At 53.4% G+C, this 14232-nt stretch overlaps 2 long non-coding RNA genes across 2 annotated transcripts; one reads left to right on the forward strand and one right to left on the reverse strand.

Moving 5' to 3' along the window:
* Window positions 1-2518: 2518 nt before the first annotated feature.
* Window positions 2519-10602, reverse strand: LOC102021670. Its single transcript, XR_001231149.1, has 3 exons — window positions 10520-10602; window positions 9163-9259; window positions 2519-2915 (listed from the first exon to the last, which is right to left on the reverse strand). It is a non-coding gene; the product is annotated as an uncharacterized LOC102021670 (long non-coding RNA).
* Window positions 10603-10642: 40 nt separating this feature from the next.
* On the forward strand, window positions 10643-11272 carry LOC102021977. Its single transcript, XR_263950.2, has 2 exons — window positions 10643-10735; window positions 10930-11272. It is a non-coding gene; the product is annotated as an uncharacterized LOC102021977 (long non-coding RNA).
* Window positions 11273-14232: the final 2960 nt, after the last annotated feature.

A 14232-nucleotide genomic window follows, 5' to 3' on the forward strand; every position in this document is an offset into this window, starting at 1 on the left:
TCACTTTGTAGCCCAAGCTTGCCTCAAACTTGCAGTGATCCTCCCGCCTCAGCCTCCCAAGTGCTGGGATTACGGGTGTGTGCCACCAGGCCCGGCATTTGAATCTGATTCCTAAACCATCTCCTCCTTCTGGTTTCCACCCCCACCCTGATGGCACCTTAGGGATCATCTTATATGAAGCCATCACCCGGCCAGGGATCTAGCTCAGCAGCATAAATGCCTGCCTGGGAAGTGCAAGGTCCTAAGTTAGATTCCTGATACCAAATAAATAAATAAATAAATAAAAAGGCCAGTGCATGAAACCATCAGGGAAGCACAGCGATTGGGATACAGACCGGAAGGAAGCTCTCTCTTCGCTTCTTCCTGCCTTATCTCACCAAGATGAAGAGACGGGCCCACTGGATCACGCATTTTGTCGCTGCCAACATCCTGTGCTTCTGTTCCGTCCTCAGACGAACAGGCCAGGGACATTTCAGCCTTTTGCTGCTTCTAATGCTGTAGGCCCCTTCGCCCTCCGCCCTCAGCAATTTCCCCAGGGACCTCCGTGGACTCCAAGGATGGCAGCCCACCAATGTGTGATCCCGGAACGAGCGTCTTGAACCCTTTTGTTTTGTGTTTGCTGGTGGGGTTGGGGGAAGGGCTGCCCAAGGAGACCCCGTGGCCTGTGGGGACAGCTGTACCTTGAGAGGTGGCTTCCTAGGTACTCTGAGTGACTCTCATCCCACCCTGTGGAGTCATCCTGGAATAAATTACTTTTTGAAGAAGCTCCTGTTCCGTTTCCTGGCAGCTCAGCTGCTCAGGAAGGGGGTCTGCCCGGGAGCAGGATGGCAACACGGGGTGCAGGTTGGACAGGGAACCACGGTGTAGGGGGACCCTTGGCTGTGACCTCAGCGCGCGGAGGCTGTGGTCAGCTCGGATTGGCTTCTGTGGGGAATGGCGCTAGAGCCAGGCCCGGAGTGCTCCGAGGACAGGGGCCGGCTGGTGAGCTCGAGCAGGTGGCCCCGGAGCCCGCCACGCCAGGTGGGGTCAGGCCGCGGTGGGAAGCAGCCTCTCACAGAGCCGCAGCTGTGCTGGGGACTGAGCTCATCCGTGAAGTCAACGCTGAATCAGATACCAGCAGGCCCGACCGAGAGGAGTGGAAACACGGGGCCCTTTCCATCGCCGCGAGCCGCCAATTGGACTTGGCAGGAGAATCTCGAAATATGTCAATCGGAGTGAGTTCATGGGCTTCCCTTGCCAGCTTCGTCAGAAGCCAATTGCCTGGTTGCGGTTGAAATGATTTGTATTAGAGCGCTTTACTTACATTTCAGCTGGTAGATTCCAAATAATGGACTGGAAAGCAGTGTAGTCTAGCAACTGGAAGACAATATTGGGAAGCCGGTGCTTGGCGCTCTGTCCCAGCGGCATCTGTAGCTGGCCGGGCGGGGCCGGCAGTCACCATGCTGGGCCCCGTGAGCGAGCAAGCGGCTGCGGGAGGCGGGTGGAGCCCTGGGTCCTGTGTCCCAGCGCAGCAGGGGTTGGGCTCCAGCTGTTGTGTGTTCCGGACACGCGCTGCAGGGGTGTGCGGCCCCCCGAGGAGCTGGCACTGCTTGGTGGCTCCTCCGCGCCCTGGCCATGTGGTTCACGCAGGAGATCAAAGAGTCAGTGTGTCCCACGTCGTCCCTGAGGCCACTGTTCGCAGTCAAGTTTCACCATTCGGGGGAGAAATAATTTCCAAGTGTTTCTTGCTTGCTCTCCTTTCCACTGAGAAGTGGTAGAAGGTTGCTGTCTAGAGGCGGAACCGTGGATCCAGTCAGCGTGAGTTCAAATCCCAGCTCTACCTCTTATAAGATGGGTGACCTTGGGTGAGTCGCTTCATCCCTCTCTCCGTCCTTTTTGTTTGATTGTTCTTGTTTTTTTGACCCAGGGTCTCTCTATGTAGTTCAGGCTGTCCTCAAACTCACAGTGATCTTCCTGCCTGAGCCTCCCGAGTGCTGGGATTACAGGCGTGTGCCACTACCCCCAGTCCTTCATCTCTCAACTGTGCCTCTATTTCCATAGTGGAAAATTGGACCAAAATCAGCATCCACCTTTTGGGGTGCTACTGGGGCTGCAGGGTTCATGCATGGGAGGTACTCAGAGCCTCGCTGGCTATCTTTGTCTATCTGTGCTCTTATCACAAAATATCACCGGCTCAGCAATTTACAAACAGCAGAAGGGTATTTCTCATAGTCCTGGAGGCTGCGAGGCCAAGGTCACAGTGCCAGTATTGGGTGTCTGCATCCTCAGCATGGCACCAAGTGGGAGGGAGAGAGGGCGGACCTACTCCCTTAAGCCCCTTCTACGGGAGCCCATTCACCAGAGTGGGACCCTCAGACCTACACCTCCCCAAAGGCTCCACCTATCAGTCCCACACCTTGGGGACTAAGTCCCAATGTGACTTGTGGAAGGGACACCTTCGTTCCCACCGCCACAGCCGTGTTATCAATATGGCCATTATTATTAGCTGGCGTAAGCAAGAACAAAGCGGGAAGGGCATTTCCACATCCTTTACTGCCGAGTTTACAAGTGTGAATCAGGAACTATATTCCTAGGCCTGGTGACAGCGAGCCAGGTGACCAGAGCTCGCACGGCGTCACTACGTCACTTACACTGTTCCCTGCGGTTAATGTGTACCGTCCTTAGAGGAATCGCAACTGACATTAGTGTTGAGGAACCCCAAGGAAGTCATCACACTGTGCTGAGATTTCCTCTGGAATGACGGCACCTTGCCATTTTCTGGGTCACACCCAGAGCTGAGGGGACGGGCACACGACCAGAGTCCCCCAGCAGGGGCGGACGCTGTTTCTTCCGCTCAGGACTTGAGCTGTTGCTGTTTGTCAGTCCCACAAAGTCCTTTGGTTCCTTCAGATGAGTCCGTTCTTCCCTGTTAGCTCCTACAAGGTGCGATTAAAAAACTATGGTGAATGTTTAATTTAAAAAGTGTATTACAACAAAAGACAGGAGGCCATCGATCCCCCTCAAAAGCCTCCCCCTCCCCGGGAACAAGTCATTCCATCATTCTCGCCAGTTTCGGGAGCATTTCTGGAAGTCCTCTTTCGTGGATGTCTCTTCCCGGCTGCCTGTATGTCCTGAATTGATTCACAATGTTCTCATTCTTCTAGCTCACTGGACCTGCCAATCATGCAACTTCTGGCTCTCCCCCAAAGTCACGATGACCACGAAAGGGGAACTTTCGAATCAGCTCAGATTGACAGGAGTCACCGTGGAGCGGGCCAAAAGTTGTCCAGGTTCTTGTGTACGGCAAGGAAGGAACCGCCAGGAGAACGCCTCGTAGTATGTAATGAATAGCTGTGTTTACTGAAGATCGTGGGATGACGGCAGGGGCAGGGAAAAGGGCAGAGGGGTAAAAAGGGGAAAATGGCAAAGGGAAGGAGGGCCCTGGGAAACTCAGGCTTCCGGTGTTTATAGGGTCAGCCACCCCTGACCCAAGGTGCCTCCCACTGTTTTACTCACATCAGTAACCTACTGCCTGGGGCATTTTAACCTCCTAAATTTAAACCCAGATAGTCATTAGGGTGGTCCTAATCTTAAACCCAGGTAATCGTTAGGGCGGTCCTAAATTTAAACCTGGATAATCATTAGGGTGGTGTTTACAGTTAAACAGAGGGAAGGGAAGCTCCTGTGCTTCTACCTGTACTACAGAGAGCCACAGCCGACACTCATGAAAGAGCATTTCCAGAACTGCTTCAGAAAATGGAAAGCATAATGGGATAAGTGTGTTCAAAGTGAGGGGAATTAATGGTAACGTATCTTTTGCTGTAATGAATTTTAAAAAAAATTTAACTTTCACCTTATTCTTTGATCGCATCGCTCTAGTAATGGACCCTCCTTGCGGTGCCCTAGCCCGGTCCCCACTGCCCCCTGTTGGTGGCTGAAGGAGAGGAGGCCTCCCAGGGACTTGCTCCCTGCAGATCTGTAAGAAAACTGAGTCTGGTGGTAGAACCCATGAGGCTCAGCAGGGGGCGCTGAGGCCCTCAGAAGTCCCTGGGTGCTTTGAGGAATCATGGACAATCAAGGCCAGTGCTCTTGGTTTTAAAAATTCATAAGTTAAATAAACTGAGGGCCGATGAGCTTAGTGTTCATCCTGAGCAAAATTCTGGAGCAGATATCGAGTGAATGGATGACCGGCTTGTAGAAAGTGAGACCATAGGGTCAAGGGCAACTACTGAGGAAATGTCTGATAGTTTTACTGCGTGTAGTACCTGGGGTGCATGCTTTGCTAGAACATCTTGACTTCTGACACTCATTTGACTATTCCTCGTGAAATCCCCATGGACAAGAGAGTGACCGTAAGGGTTCTGGAACTTTAAGCTGCATCTCCATGGAAGCGGACACCACTTGGCAGGGCCCACAGTTCATTAGGGCCAGGGCTGGGGCGGGTGTGCAGGCATTGTGTCCCAGGTGGAGGCTCCTTACGCCGCCCTGGACTCCCGAGCACAGCGAGGTAGAACTGTGACAGCAGATTGGGACGGCGTTGTCCCCAGGCATTCCCTGGTGGCATGCCAAGCAGCTCTGTCCTTGGCCTTACCCTTTAACATTCTATCAGCAGTTTGGATAACGCTGAAGATAACTGCTTATCAACAGTGCAAATAACACCAGACTGGGAGGGAAGGCCAATATGTTGGGCCTGCAGCGCTGGGATCCAAAATTATCTCAACAGGAAGGAATGATTGGTTGAATCCAACGAGATAAGATTTAACAGGAATACATGTAAGGTCCTGCATTTGGCTCCAAAACTTGATTGCAAAAGGGTAGGATGTGGCTGGGAAACGGGTCCAATCTTACCCGTAATCAAAGAAATGCAAATTAAAGCAACCATGAGATAATCATTTTCCTCTATCACATTGGCAATGATTAAAAGGATGAAAATTCCCCACTTCGGTGGCTAGGGTGTGGGGAACCGGCTCTCTTGTAAACTGCTTGTGGGCGTAGAAACAAGATCGCCATTTCTGGAGAGTACTCTGGAAATATATAACGGAAACTATAAAATGCACCATTCGTCCGTGTAGTTTCATTTATAGAAATGTATCCAAAAACAAATACCAGAAGATTTATGCATAAGGATATATACATCTATATTTATAATATATTTACATATATTCATAAAAAGCACTGTTGGGGGAACCCACTCTATGGAGAAGGGGCAGGTGCTCACTATGGGAACAGAAGATTTGGGGGCCTTGAGAGGGAACCACAAAGCTATTGTCAGGTGTGGGACAATGGGACATTGTGACCAGGAGGAATCAGGGACTGTGAGGCTCCTGATGGCCAGACTTCCAAGAGCAGGACTATGTCTTATAAGACCAGGTCTTAGGAGAGATAGATTTGACCTAATGTTACAAAGCAGACTCTTTCTTTTTTAAAAAAAAATTTTTTTTGAGATAGGGTCTCAGTGTGTAGCCCAGGCTGGCCTTGAACTCATGAGGATTCTCCTGCCCCAGCCTCCTGAGTGCTGGGATTGCAGGTATGCACCCACCCCCATACCTGGCTACAGAGCAGATTCTAAGAGCCAGCTCTATCCAAAGTTAGGATGGGCGGCTCGTACATTCCTCTGTCAAGGGATAGAGGAGGACAGTCAGAGTTCTTCAGGTTTCCTGGTGAAATGCTTGCACAGTTCTTTCCTGCAAGGAGAAGCGCTACAGCTTTGTTGTGTTAAACCACGGAAGATAGAGGCCCCGGCTCAAGGTGGAGTGGGCGGAGCTCACATCTGGCGGCATCCGCACTGAATTCCAGGAATCAAAGCAGAGACCTTGGGGAGGCTGCAAATTTCATTCCTGTGAGAGCCTCCAGGACGGAGTCCGTTACCTTAACGCCGGCCCTGGTCCTTTGTGAATTCTGGGTTTGCGTCCCCATAGTAACTGAAGGGAACCTTGCAGCTGAACTTGAGGGAGAAATAAAAGACCAGTGCTGCTTCTCTGGACTCATGAGCACTGTGTCTGGCTTTCAGAAGACAGACGTTGGGCTGGGCCGTTTGCTCCTCTGTCAACGTCGCTCTTGTGCTATTCTCATCCAAAACTTTGTTTCAATCAACAGTCACGTTTGTCTAAACTATATTTCACCCTACACCCCCACACAGGGAGTAGTTGGTAGTTTTGCAGGCTCGTCCTTACCATTCTGTTGCATTTTCTGATCGCTGTAGTTTATTACGCCTTCCTGGCTTCTTTTCCATTCAGTCCTGCCGTCAGCCAGATCAGGTGGCCCTTATGAAAACTGTCCACTGGGAATCCTATGAGGAGGCCTCACTGTGAAAGAGACAGCCATTGATGATATCATGCAGTCATCTTTTCCCTTTTTTTTGAGACAGGGTCTCCTATGTAGTCCAGGTTGACCTTGAACTTTCAGTGATCCTCCTGCCTCAGCCTCCTGAGTGCTGGGATTACAGGTGTGCGCCACCACACCCAGCTCAGAGTCATCTTTTCAGAAGACACCTCCTGCTGTATCAGTCTTCGAAGCAGCCCCAGCAGGCCTCCAGGCCCAGACAGACTGCTCTCCACCCAGTCCCCAGCGTGCCTCCTGCCCTTTCTTCCAACTTGTCAACTCCTTTAAGTGCAGGGTTTCTGTGCATATTCTTTCCTCTGCCTGGAAAGTGGCCCTCGTCCCATCTCATTTTCCAGTGCACCCCTTGGATCTAAATTAATGTTATGAGCTGAACTCTGCTCCCTCTCCTGCCAAATTCCTATGTGGACAAATCCTCACTTTGTCAAAAAGTGAATGCGTCTGAAGATAGCATCCTCACCCAAACTCACCATACTGGGGATTGAACTTAGGGCCCTTGCACTGAGCTACATCCCCAGCCTTTTTGAAATTTTTAAATTTTGAGACAGAGGCTCACTAGGTTACTAAGTTGCCCAACTTGTGATCCTCCTGCCTCAGCCTCCCACAGTTCTGAGGTTACAAGTGTGCACCACCATCTCATCTGGAGATAGCATCTTTAACAGGTAACTGTGCTAAAATGCCCTTACGCCTGCCAAGGTGGTACACACTTGTAACTCAGCTACTCTGGAGGACAAATTATTTGAGGCCGAGATATTGACAAGCCTGAGCAAAATAGCAAGACACAGTCTCAAAAAAAAGAAAAAAGAAAAAAAAAGGTGGTCACTAGAGTCCTATCTGACTTCTGTGTTATGGGGGATGAGGCTGCCGTGAGACACACGCAGAGGAAATGCCACTCGAGCCCACAGGGAGAGATGGCCATCCGTGAGTGACGGGTAAACTCAGCAGAAACCCAACCTGCTGCCCCTTGATGCAGGACTTCCGGCCCCTAGAGCTGCAAGGACATCTATGTCTGTAGTTGCGGTCGCCACGCTGGCACAGGGAAGATGCCCCCACCCGGCCTTCTAGCACCATCTGCTTGGTGGCATCCCATGCATGTGGCCCGGTTGTGAGCATGCATTTAGCAGGGCGACTCCGCGGCTGCATTGTGAGCCTTGTCCTCGGTGCACGGCCCAGGGCAGCAAAGAGACAAACGTCCGGCTTCTCCCTGAGGCTCCCGAAGCTGGCGCAACGCAAGGATGGAGCACTATGTCGCCCATGTTAAAATGAGGAAACTGAGGTTCCAAAGGGGAAGCAATCGTCTCAGTGTCACAAAGCAGCAGAGTGGCAAAGGGCGGCGAGAACGCAAGCTCCAGCTCCTCAGCACTGTGTGAGCCTCCGCTCTGACACGTGCAGCTATTCTCTTCACCGATCTAGGGAGCACCTGCCACAAGCCAGTTTTGTGAAGGAGCTGGGAACACAGCCATGACAGACAGACAAACACATGCCTTCATACGGAGACGGCTATCCTGTCAGATAACGGAGTAAACTGCGTATATTATACATGTAATGTATAGTCGGGCCCCGAAGGACCAGCGTTCATTCAGGAACAGGCTGTGTAGACACTGGCAGTCCCGGAGCCAAGCCCTGCAGAAGAGGTGAGGGAGGGAGCCTCGGGGATCTTTGAGGACCAGTTCCAGGCAGAAGTAGGAGGAAGTTCAGAGTCTGGAGGCAGAAGCGAGCCTGGCCGGTGGCCAGCGTGGCTGCAGTTAGCTGAGCAAGGACAGCCCCAGCGAGGTTCTCGGATCCTAGTCATGCAGAACATTTCTGGCCATTGTGAGATTCTGGCTTTTACTGTGAATGAGATGGGAGCCTTTGGAAGGGTTTGTGCAGAGGCACTACATGATTTTTGACAGAATGACTTAGGCTGTTCCGTGAACACAGACGGGGAGTGAGAGGGCTAGGTTTCGGAGCAGGGGGGCCGGGTGGAGGCCGTTGCAAGATACACATGGCTTTGCTGGGGTTGGACCCAGAGTCCTGCGCATGCTCAGCTAGTGCCCTACCTCCCCAGTTCAGGACGCACTACGCAGAAAAAGCCAAAGGGATTTGCTGACAGACTGGACCTAGCATGAAGCTTGAAGTTGAGAAGCCAGAAAGGTGGAGCTGTCGTTACCAGAGGGTGGGTCCTGGGGAGATTCTTTCCAGGTTCTTAGTGTCCTGAACAAAGAATTGCTCAGGACAATTGGCAAGACACATAGGAAAGGTAGCAGGGATGTAATTCACTGAAGGCGGAAAAGAAGTTCGCTCTTTAGAGCAAGGTGAGTGGGCTCACCGTGGCCCCGAGGCTTAGGGAAATGTCTTTTTATCTGGAATTCCAGGATTGGCTTCCCTCTTCTGCAAAGAAGGCACTGGGCCAGTTGTCCTATCAAAAGCTTACTTGGGCTGGCGCCAGATTAAACTGCCTTATCCAAGACTCTGTTGGTTTCCCTCTAGATGTAAATGAAGCATTGAAAATAGCACATCTCGCTGGGCGGGGTGGTGGCACACGCCCATAATCTCAGCACTCAGGAGGCTGAGACAGGAGGATCGTTGCGAGTTTGAGACCAGCCTGGGCTACAAAGTGAGCTCAAGGCCAGCCTGAACTGCACAGCGGGACCTTGTCTCAAAAAGACAAAAAAACCCCAAACAAACCAAAAAACCAGCCAAACAAAAGAAAATAGCACATCTCTGATTGGTTCCATGTGCAGTGGTCAGGGGCTTCAGAGTCAGCCTGTACCGTGTTTTGCGCAGGTCCTGTGTGTGTGGGTGTGACCTTTGATGCACCTGGCCTGGCTGTTTGTCCACTTTGCCCGGACCCTGATCTCCTACCTCAGAGCCATTCTGTGAGGTGACAAAGCTTCCAGCTGGGCAGTAAAGTCATCAGTGTACAGATGGTCTTTAGAGCCGGGAAACTGGATGAGCGTATCTGGAGAATAAGTGAAAAGGAAAAGTCCAAGAAGCCAGCGCAGCATTGAGAGGTCTGGGAAAGAGGTGGAACCAACAGATAAGAGGAGGACAGGCCAGGGACCTGAAGAAAATCAAGTGTGGATGACCTCAAAAGCCAAGTGAAGAAAGGTTTACAAGGGGAGGGTGAGAAACTGTATCAAATGTCACTGATTGGGCAATGAGGACTAGAAAGACACCCAGTGCACGCCCAGGAGAGGACTCAACAGAGAAGGAGGAGACAGCGAGACAAAGAAGACAGACCCTCTCTCAAAGAGTAACGGAGAGAGAGATGCGGTCATGGGAGGGTTTTATTTAAGAAGGAAAAAAATAACATATTTATATGCTGATGGTGTAACAGGGACTGAAACGCCAGGCCTGTGGGGTAATGAAAAGCAGGCTAAAGTTTGGCATCTCTGCCTTTGTTTTATAGCCTTTAAACTTTGAGTCAGATCCCTGCTCAGCTCTGCCCGGAGGCATGTTAGTCACTTAAGGAGTTTCTGTCTAAAAACTGGTAAAACAGGATTTATTCACCCTAATTTTACCTCCCCTATCTCATCCTGCCTCTGAGACTGAAGATAAGAGAATCTAAGGCATTTTCAAGATTTGCGGGAACATCCAAGTGAGCTGTTCTAGATTCCCTGGACTGGTGCCTAGAAGTCTCCAGTCTTCGTGCTAGACCTGAAGTCAGCCAGAACCAGTCTTGGGATAAGAATCAACTAGACCAAGGATAGACCAGGACGGTCTGTGCCAGATACGCACCTCCCCGCAGCTGTACAAACCCCTCACTTTTGCCTTTGTTCCCTTCTTCAATAAAACCCCGAAGTTTCTGTCAGGCCCTGGAAGATAGATCTTGAACGTATCCTAATGACAGATCCCTTCCAGGCTCCCACCACTGCTGGGCTCCTTGCTCTGCGTTCTGGAACTCACACCTGGGCTTTCTTTCTAGAAATCCGGTAATAATAGGGAAAATCCTGCGTCATGAAGAACTGAAGTTCAAAAAGGTTATGCTACCCCTGGCCCCGGAGCAGTTTAAGCGATACATTGAAGTCACACTGATGCCTCCAGTCTTACGGACTCCGACTTAGGGCGGTGTGAATTTTTATTTTAACAGAATCATCCGCTACTGACTTTTGGGCTGTGCGCAGGGCCAAGGGGTTCCTGAGAATCACTATTCCCCACAGCTAGAGGGAGTCCAGGTTGCCAGGGAAACCCGCACGGAAAGCGCCGCCCCAGAGCCTACCGCAAGCATTTGAACCTTTGCCAGTGTCAGCTGGCCAGTTCTCCTCCAATCCTATCTCGGAGGCGGAGCTCCACGTCCTGTCTCCACAGCAACTGCTCAGTCAGTCGCTGCTGGGGATTGGGGGTCCGCAAAGGCGCTGTCGGATGACGTCATGGACCAGCGGCACTTGCGTGACGTAGGCTCTGCCTGAGTAGATTGGACGCCGCAGACCCGCAGGTATGAAAAGGAGTGCGACCGCAGACACTGCGCATGTGCTACCTCAGTGCTGGGAGAGCACGCCTCAACTCCCAGTACCGGGCAAGCATGTTTACCTCCTGCGGATGAGATTGAGGTCGGCCCGCCCTCGCTGCTGTGCCTTTAATCTTAACCAGAGAATCAGGAGATGCTGCAGTTTCTGTCTGGCTTTCCAGATCCCGCAGACGATTCGTCCACATCATCTTTCTTCCCTGCCCTGCGTTTCCTATTGTTGCCACAGTGCCACCCTCCAGTCTGAACATGCTGTTTTGCTCACAAATTGCTGTGGCCAGCAAGCTGTTTCTTGCATACCGTCTCCTTCCCAACCCTGCGCGCCTACGGAGTCGTGCAAAGGAGAGATCAGCAGCCCTGCTGTTGAGTGTTGGTTCTTGAGCAAGGAGAACCAGGCCTGGAGCTCGGCTCTGACGCAAGGACCGGCTTCTGTTGATTGCTTGTGGGGCTTAGCGTTAGCCAGGATCCAGTTGATCTTGCTAAATAAATGACTTCTAGGAAAGCGAAGTGTGTGTTGCTGTTCTCAAACTCAGAATTCCTTTGCTCAGTTATGACTCTGAGTAAATACCCAGTCCGTGCTGGGCGCGGTGTGGATACCTGGGCAACAGCAGAGGGGTGGCCCGTCTCTTGCCATCAGCTGCAGATAGCGCAGGTCACTGGTTCAGGAAGTGTTTACTGGACACCATTGCACTGTGGTGAGCACAGTTAATCCCTGTTCACTGCAGGAATAAAGTGGGATGTAGGACCTAGCAGGAGGCTGGGGATCAATTTGAACCTTGACCCTGCTTCTTGCTTGCTGTAAGATCTTAGGTGAGTCTACACAGCTCTCTACGTCAACGTCATGATTTTTTTTTTTAAAACAAGATGTCATTATAACTCACGAGGTAGCCCGGGCTGGCCTCAAACTCGTGGTGATCCTCCTGCCACAGTCTTTCCAGTGCTCGAATTACAGGCGTGCACCATCACTCCCAGTTCTTAAAACTGGACACAGTGCTGCCCCTCTAAGGATAGTATGAGAGTTAGCCTCATGCTGGGGCTTAGAGAGCCTGTTCTTTCCACTTCCTTATATTTTTTCCTTCTAGAAGACTGAGGAAAAAGCAAAACAAAATGAAACACGACAAACAATGTTTCTCAGCCCTGACACCGACGACATCACCATCAGTGGGAAATCAGCTCCCTGGGCAGCCCATGGCCTTAGCCGTCACCCAGAGTCTCCTGTAATTGGTGCAACAGCAGCTTTCACGCAGAGGTTGCTTTTTGTGGGTCTGCAGGCGGAGGCCAAGTTATATTTAAGCACCACCCTCCTGCCTCATCCCCAGACAGCTCCTCTCAAACCACCTAAGTCCAAGAGGAAAAGAACTCCCTTCCTCCAATTGTACAGGGCCTTGGAGCCACGGCCAGGTGTCGGAGGGCGGCCTGGGAGGCTGGGCCAGACCCCACAGGGCTCGCTGTCTGGGGAGCGGCGCTGTGCCCCACGGGGTGGGGAGCCGGTGTCTGGCTTCCCTGTCACCACAAGGTCTGTGGTTTCTAACCCTGTCTGCTTCCGAGCCCGCTACCCAACAGCGAGAGAGAAAACAGACGCGGACGCAGGCAGCCACACGCGCACACACCCAGCTCACACGGCTGTGAGAGGAAGTGGAGCGCCAGATGTTCTGGGTTTCCTGTTCGATGCTTCCACAGCTGGTCCAGTCTGTGGCTGTGGTTTGTCTGTCTCGGGCTCATGTGAAAGACAAAAGCCGGCTGACGGGAAACTTCTGCTCCCGGCCCTCCCCGGCTCTGACTGCTCCTTTACACAGAAACCGGGCAGCTCAGGAGTTCCTGAAACGCTCCGAGCTGGAATGACTCCCCTCTCCTCGCCTCTCTCTTGCTTAGAGAATGGGTAGAATAATAGCCACATGCCCAGACGAGTTCGTATGTGCGCAGCACTTAGCGCTGGACGGAGGGTCCGCGAACACTGACTGCCCTGTGCACGAGTGCCTTTCACGCCCCCAGCAGCCGCGTCCAGGAGGGCTCTGTTCTCGGCTCCCCTGCGCGGGTGAGAAAGCCGAGGCCCGGGATGAGCGCGGGCGCCCAGGTCACGAGCGGTGAGGCCGAGACTGGACTCCCGACGCTGGCGCGGGAGGTCCCGACCAGCCCCAGCTGCCTCTCTCTGTCTCCTTGGGGTCCTTCACCCCTGCCCCGCCCCCCAGCCCTGGCCCCGGGTCGCACCCCCCGCAGCCTTTAGCTGGACGCACCCCCTTCCGTGCCGGCCCGCAGTCCTGCGCGTGGAGGGGCCCCTTGCAAGCGATGGCCCTGGCTGGGAGGAGCCCGAGTGGAGAGTGCTCAGGCGGCCTGGGACAAGCTGTACTGAAGCTCTTCTGAGAGAACGGCTGCAGCCTGGCGGGGAGAGGTTCCTGCACGTGCTGACTGGCTGGGGAGAGGATCCCCCGCACCCCGCCAGCCCCGCTGCCCTGGGGGTGGCCTTGTCTCCCCGGCCGTGTAGCTGAGTGACAGGAGGAGGCCGCAAGGCGTGAGGTCCTCAGACGAAGCGTCAGTCCTGCTGGAGGAGCGGCACAGTGAGACTGCCCGGCCCGGGCTGCGGTGCGCGCTTCCTTCTGAGGCCTCTAGAGACGGGTCGCACCCCGTAGTCCAGGCTGGACTTGAACTCACTCCGCAGCCCAGGTTGGCCTTAAACCTGCGGTCCTCCCGCCTCGGCCTCCCAAGTGCTGGGGTTTACTTCTCCTTTTGAGAATATTGGTATTGAGGCAGAAGACACAGACTGGTTCAAGCACCTGAATTAGCTACGTGACCTTGGACTTAGTCCTTGTGGCGTCCAAAGCTCTCATCTCTAAAGCAGGGTTCAGCCTCTTGGGCCGCCCGGTGGGGGGACTCCCACGACAGCGCCTGGTGTCCCGCTCAGTGCCTTGGCGTGGGAGCCGGGGCCGTGAGCTCCTGTGCTGCAGAGACGCAGAACCTGGCCTCAGCCCGGCCTGAGCTTTGGAGATGGCCCCTAAGCCCTGGGGCCCGTGCTGTAAGCCGCGGCGCACTCTGGGGTGAAGGCTGCTGGCCAGCGGGGAAGGAAGCGTTGATCTCCTGTCCTGCTGCCGGTCTCCCGGTGACGCCACAGCAGGGCGCCCAGAGGGGCTGTGTGCCGCATCAGTCAGGCTGCGTCAGATAACTCTGCGGTAACCAGCAGCCCGGGGCTCAGCGACCCAAGCTTATTTCTCGTTTCTGCGGTCCCAGCCGGGCGGTCGGCGGACGCTTCTCCTTTCCAGACTCAGTCGGGGACCTCGGGTGACAGAGGCCCCCCACCTTGCAGGGAGACGCTGGAGGAGGAGCTGCTCAGCTTCACTGGGGGGCCCGGCACCCGGCAGAGCTGGCACAGGGGGCGAGCAGCAAGGGACACTTCCTAGCGCTGGGAGGACCGAGCGCTCTTGGTCCAGAGGCCCGGCGCGGGCACGCAGGCTGCTGGGTCTTGGGACAGAGGA

Source organism: Chinchilla lanigera, unplaced genomic scaffold, assembly GCF_000276665.1.
Source record: "Chinchilla lanigera isolate Chin_1 unplaced genomic scaffold, ChiLan1.0 scaffold00085, whole genome shotgun sequence".
Classification (NCBI taxonomy): domain Eukaryota; kingdom Metazoa; phylum Chordata; class Mammalia; order Rodentia; family Chinchillidae; genus Chinchilla; species Chinchilla lanigera.